A 7,308-nucleotide genomic window follows, 5' to 3' on the forward strand; every position below is an offset into this window, starting at 1 on the left:
ACAACTTACTACTCAATGACAGCTGGGTTAAGGAAGAAATAAAGAAAGAAATTAAAGACTTCCTAGAATTCAATGAAAAGGAAGGCACAACATACCCAAATTTATGGGACACATTGAAAGCAGTGCTCAGAGGAAAATTTATAGCACTAAGTGCCTGCAAGAAGAAATTCGTAACATCACATACAAACAACTTAATGGCCCAACTGAAAACCCTAGAAAAAAAAGAAGCAGATACACCCAAGAGGAGCAGACGGCTGGAAATAATCAAACTAAGGGCTGAAATCAATCAACTAGAAACAAATAAAACTATCCAAAGAATCAATGAAACAAAAAGCTGGTTCTTTGAGAAAATCAACAAGATAGACAAACCCTTAGCCAAACTAACTAAAAAGCAGAGAGAAACTATCCAGATCAGCAAAATCAGAAATGAAAATGGGGACATAACCACAGACATTGAGGAAATCCAAACAATTATTAGGTCATACTACAAAAGCCTATATGCCACAAAATTTGAGAATCTGAATGAAATGGATAATTTTCTTGAAAGATTCCATCTACCAAAACTAAGTCAAGATCAGGTAGAAAGACTGAATAGCCCTATATCTCCCAAGGAAATCGAAGCAGTTATTAACAGTCTCCCCTCCAAAAAAAGCCCTGGACCAGATGGCTTCAGCACAGAATTCTACAAGACCTTCAAAGAAGTGCTAACTCCAATTCTCCTCAAGCTATTCCACAAAATAGAAACAGAAGGAACACTACCAAACTCATTCTATGAAGCCACAGTCACCTTAATACCTAAACCACACAAAGACGCAACAAAAAAAGAGAACTTTAGGCCTATCTCTCTTATGAACATTGACGCAAAAATACTTAATAAAATACTTGCAAACCGAATCCAAGAACACATCAAAGATATCATCCACCATGACCAAGTAGGCTTCATCCCAGGCATGCAAGGGTGGTTCAACATACGGAAATCCATCAATGTAATCCACTACATAAACAAACTGAAGGAGAAAAACCACATGATCATCTCCTTAGACGCCGAAAAAGCATTTGACAAAGTCCAACACCCATTCATGTTTAAAGTCTTGGAGAGATCAGGGATACAAGGCACATACCTAAACATAGTAAAGGCAATATATAGCAAGCCTATAGCTAACATCAAACTCAATGGAGAGAAACTTAAATCAATCCCACTGAAATCAGGGACAAGACAAGGCTGTCCATTGTCCCCATATCTCTTCAACATAGTACTTGAAGTCCTAGCCAGAGCAATAAGACAACTAAAGGAGATCAAGGGGATACAAATCGGAAAGGAAGAGGTCAAAGTGTCACTATTTGCAGATGATATGATAGTATACATGAGCGACCCCAAAAATTCAACCAGAGAACTCCTTCAGCTGATAAACACTTTCAGCAAAGTGGCAGGATACAAAATCAACTCAAAAAAATCAGAAGCCCTCCTATATACCAAAGACAAAAAGGCTGAGAAAGAAATTAGGGAAACAACACCCTTCACAATAGCCACTAATAACATAAAGTACCTTGGTGTGACTCTAACCAAGCAAGTGAAAGACCTGTTTGAGAAAAACTTCAAGTCTCTGAAGAAAGAAATCGAAGAAGATATCAGAAGATGGAAAGATCTCCCGTGCTCATGGATTGGTAGGATTAACATTGTGAAAATGGCCATACTGCCAAAAGCAATCTACAGATTCAATGCAATTCCCATCAAAATACCAACTCAATTCTTTACAGACCTTGAAAAAAAGATTCTCAGCTTCATATGGAGAAACAAAAAACCCAGAATCTCCAAAACGATCCTGTACAACAACAGACCATCTGGAGGTATCTCCATTCCTGATCTCAAGCTGTACTACAGGGCAACAGTAATAAAAACTGCATGGTATTGGCATAGAAACAGAAAGGAGGATCAATGGAACCGCATAGAAGACCCAGAACTAAATCCACACACCTATGAATACTCGATATTCGACAAAGAAGCCAATTCCATTCAATGGAAAAAAGACAGCATCTTCAACAAATGGTGCTGGACCAACTGGATGTCTACATGCAGAAAAATGAAAATAGATCCATATTTATCACCCTGCACAAAACTAAAGTCAAAGTGGATCAAGGACCTCAACATAAAACCAGATACCCTAAATCAATTGGAAAAAAAAGTGGGGAACAGCCTAGAACTCATTGGCACAGGAGACAACTTCCTGAACAGAACACCAACAGCACAGGCTCTAAGAGCAACAATCAATAAATGGGACCTCATGAAACTGAAAAGTTTCTGTAAAGCAAAGGATACCATCATCAAAACAAAACGACTGCCTACAGATTGGGAAAGAATCTTCACTAACCCTTTATCTGACAGAGGACTAATATCCAGTATATACAAAGAACTAAAGAAGCTGAAAAGCAGCAAACCAAGTAATCCAATTAAAAAATGGGGAACAGAGCTAAACAGAGAATTCTCGACAGAGGAATATCGAATGGCAGAAAAACACTTAAAGAAATGCTCATCCTCATTAGCCATCAGGGAAATGCAAATCAAAACAACCCTGAGATATCACCTTACACCCATCAGAATGGCCAAGATGAAAAACTCAAGCGATAACACATGCTGGAGAGGATGTGGAGAAAGGGGAACCCTCCTCCACTGCTGGTGGGAATGTAAACTGGTACAACCACTCTGGAAAGCTATCTGGCGCTTTCTAAGACAAATAGGAATAGTGCTTCCTCCAGACCCAGCTATACCACTGCTAGGTATATACCCAAAGTTTGTTCAAGTACACAAAAAGGACACTTGCTCAATCATGTTTATAGCAGCTCTATTTGTAATAGCCAGAACCTGGAAACAACCCAGATGTCCATCAACGCTGGAATGGGTACAGAAATTGTGGTATTTTTATACAATGGAATACTACTCAGCAATCAAAAAGGAGGAAATCATGAAATTTGCAGGCAAATGGTGGGATCTAGAAAAGATCATTCTGAGTGAAATATCCCAGAAGGAGAAAGACAAACATGGGATATACTCACTTATATAGATCTATAAGATATGATAAACATAATGAAATCTATACACCTAAAAAAGATAATCAATTGAGTGGACATGGGGTAAGATGATCAATCCTCATTTAGAAAGACAGATGGGATGTGCATTGAACGTATGACAGGAGTCTACTGAGCGCATCTGAAAGACTCTAACTAGCAGTGTTTTCAAAGCAAAGACTCATGACCAAACCTTTGGCAGAGTACAGGGAATCATAAGAAAGAAGGGGAGTTAGTCTGATGGGGAAAGGATAGGAGCTCCACAAGGACCAAATATATCTGGGCACAGGGTCTTTTCTGAGACTGACATTCAACCAAGGACCATGTATGGATATAACCTAGAGCCTCCACTCAGATGTAGCCTGTGGTAGCTCAGTAACCAATTGGTTTCCCATAGTGAGGGGAACAGGGACTATTTCTAACAGGAACTCAATGACTGGCTCTTTGGTCTCCCCACCCCCGAAGGGAGGAGCAGTCCTGTTAGGCCACAGAGGAGGGCTTTGCAGCCAGTCCTGAAGATACCTGATAAAACAGGATCAAATGAATGGGGAGGAGGTCCCCCCTATCAATGGACTTGGAAAGGGGCACGATGGAGATGAGGGAGGGAGGGAGGGACTGGGAGGGAATGAGGGATCGGGACATGGCTGGGATACAGAGTTAATAAAATGTAACTGATAAAAATAAATAAATAAATTAAAAAAAAAAAGAAAAAAAAAAAAAAAAAAAAAAAAAAAAAGGTAGAGTGAAAAGTAACCAAAGAAGATATCTGAAATCAATTCTGATTGCCATATACAGAAACACCTGGAAGTGGATGCCCAGATACCCATGCATACACATGCAAAATGATAATTTTCATTTCTTAGGAATATTAAAAAACTTCAATTTAGATATAATACTAAACATAGTTATTCAATGGCAAAATAATAACCTGATTGTCATTAGGAGTTTTCCTCTTACAATACATCTAGAAATATATATGTATATATACACACAAATATATATATGCATGTACATACATACAAGTGCACACACACACACACACACAGAGACACACACACACAAACTAGCTCAGGTAATGGTCAAACTTGAGCACTTCCTGACACAGGACTCAAGTAGTACAATTAATGGCATGTGTCATTGTATACAGTTTACAGCCAATCTTACTTAAGAAGAAAGAAAAAAACAATGTGGTTTCTTAAAAATTAAGATCGGTTGTGAAAACGGAAGATTTAGGGTAGGAGGAAGAGACCAATGGGGAGATAGTGGAGGGTGAATGTAATCAAGATATATTACACATAGGCATGAAAGTGACACAGGGAAAAAGAGCTTTGCTTAGCTAATACACACTAATAACAAGAGGAAAAAACAGCCTTTATTTCACTTGCAAACATCCTAGTGTCTTCTCTTCATAATTAGAAGTAATTATGCATATATTCTGTATTATAATACAATCTAAATATAGAAAATACAAGAACACATTTTCCTTTTGTCAATGGTTCTGTAAGTAGCTACCACTTAACATTTATTCCTGATACTTCCCCATTAAAATGCAATGGAAGATCTGGCAAAAAAAAGGCACATGGTCTGTGTGACTCTTTATTCATATAATAATTGATTGCTGTTCTGACAACATCCCACCTTTTTACATAGCTGTAAAGAGTTCATTTTAAATTAATTGACAACACTATGAAATAAATTGCTTTACTATGTGGCTAGAAAGTAAAGCAGACCAACATTAGACATAATTATATTCAAATTGCTATATAGGCTCATGTGAGTGAAGACTAGGAACAGATTTTTTTTTTTTTTTGCATAGCAAGTAACTATGAGAAGACTGGGACCAAACACTGTTTAGTTTTCAAAGAGAATTCTGTCTTTTTCCCTCCCTTTCTTACCCTCTCTTGCTGTTTCTTTCCTTTTTTCTCTTCTTCTTCTTCTTTTTTTTTTTTTTTTTACAATGAATGTTTGGTTTTCCTGTAGTGATTCAGATTGACTGTTTATGTTACAGTTCTGGTTCTGTGCAGCTCTCATTACTTGGAGTATCATCTGATTCGTATTTAAGAAAATATTGTAAGGTTTTTCTTTTCTGACTTAATTGGTAGATACAAAATTAACATTTATCATGTGTGCTGGGAAAATAAGAAGAAAACTCACTCTTGCTGGTCTTTGTTGGGATGTATGGATTTTGCCAATAAGAATAAAGGCTGATTTATTCTGAATTTCAATTTCAGGATAATAGACCTGAACACATCCTAAACTTTTAAGGAAAAAAAAAAATCTAGACTGTTCTTAATGTTGTGATCCTGAATTGCTTTTCTCCCCAGTAGGCAGAAAAGAAAAATAAGTTTGGGAAGGTAAAGGTGAAGATTAGATCACAACTGTAATGCCGGAAAGGTTTTATAATTTAATGGTCTCAGAAACAAAGGCTGCTGATTATATTTTGAAATTTAAATAGATATTCCTAGGCAAATATAAGAAACTACATTTGTATAAGTAGAAATATCTGTGTTGATTAAAGTATTAATATTTGATATGCAAACAATTCAAAGAGGTTAAAGTAAATTTATGATTATAACAACACACACAAAATTATTAAGAGTCCAATATTCTTTTAGAATATAGACCATCTAACTTTCTTCAGTCTAATCCAGTGATGGAAAATCCGTCCTGCTAAAACATATTCTCTAAGAAGTGTTAGAAAATAAAAAAAGTCAAATGTGTGTGCAAAATGGTTCATGATTATCATCCCATTAGTAAGATATTAAAGCAGGAAGATAGTGAGTTTGAGGCTAGACTAGTGAAGCCATAGGCCTAGTCTCAAAAGAGAAAGGAACAAATGTAAAAGTGAAAACAATACAAAGAGTCTTCTTATGAACGTCATTTCTGCTCAATTATTTTGTAATTTTATTAGCCTGTTACTGCTAACTTTTATTTTGATAACTTCATTTTTAAAGTAAATTAAAATGTTTTAAAATGACATTGCAACATTATTGTATAATTTTATTATCAAGATGTGTACAACTTTTTTCACATTCTCTGTAATTTTTTCTGCTTGCATTTACAATGATAACTATGGGCCAAGATAACATATAGTGTAAAAGAGTCATGAATGGAATCATGTATATGGGAGGAACTCTTGATATCTTTCTAAAATTCTCATTACTGAGCATTTCAAAATCCTTTCATCGTTTGTTTTCTGATTTATTTAATTAGAGATCCTAGCATTATGGCTCATGGTGGAAAGTGAGTAGGAGTGTTCTGCTGTGGCAAATCTTAGCTTGGTATTCCAGAAGAGGTCATTTAACATCAGTTTTTAACTGATAGCAAGCTCCTATGGCCTTGAGGTTTTGAATTTGGGATGTGGGGAGGCTCCTTCAGTTCCTGAAAACCGATGATAAACGTTTTGCTGTTCCTAGTCTATCAGGTCTCATCAGGACTGGCTGCATTGTCCTCGTCTATGGCCTGGTCAGGCTGCTCTCCTCTCAGGGAGGAGGAGGTGATCAAAGAGCAGGCCACTGAGTTCCTGTCAGAGGCAGTCCCTATTAGTGGGCTGGGGGAGGGGCATAGGAGGAGATGAGGGGGGGAGGGGCCTAAGGAGGGGGCTACAGCTCAGAGACAAAGTGAGTGAACCGTAATTAATAAAACAGTAAATACATTTTAAAAAGTTTTGCTGGGTGACAATAATTTACAAACGGACTGTAGAGACGAATCAGACATTCACCGCACCTTGCCAGAGTGTGGGAGGCTGTTGGCGTTCAGATCCCACACTTCCCTGCCACGCAAGTGGGACCTTGCCAGAGTGTGGGAGGCTGTTGGCGTTCAGATCCCGCACTTCCCTGCCACGCAAGTGGGACCTTGCCAGAGTGTGGGAGGCTTGTTGGCGTTCAGATCCCACACTTCCCTGCCACGCAAGTCGGAAAGGACTAAAAGGACTACACTGCTTTCTTGGATCAAGCCCCAGTGTGACAACGTGGTGACATTTCCTGCACTTACGGCTCTGCCACTCACCGGATGTGTGATCTCAAGAAGCAACTGAGCTTTCAGTTTTTTTTTTTTTTTCTATTTGGATGTAAGAGTATGATTGTATGATTTCTAGATGCCTCCCGTCCTTACAGTTCCTCGAATAAATAAGATATCCCATTTAAAACAGATCCTGATGTTGAGCCAGTAGAGTAAATGCCGGTAGAGTGTACATATTTCACTTTATTGTGCAAAACCCCGAAACATGTAGTTCACTTGTGCTAT

Source organism: Meriones unguiculatus, chromosome 11 (assembly GCF_030254825.1).
Source record: "Meriones unguiculatus strain TT.TT164.6M chromosome 11, Bangor_MerUng_6.1, whole genome shotgun sequence".
NCBI lineage: Eukaryota > Metazoa > Chordata > Mammalia > Rodentia > Muridae > Meriones > Meriones unguiculatus.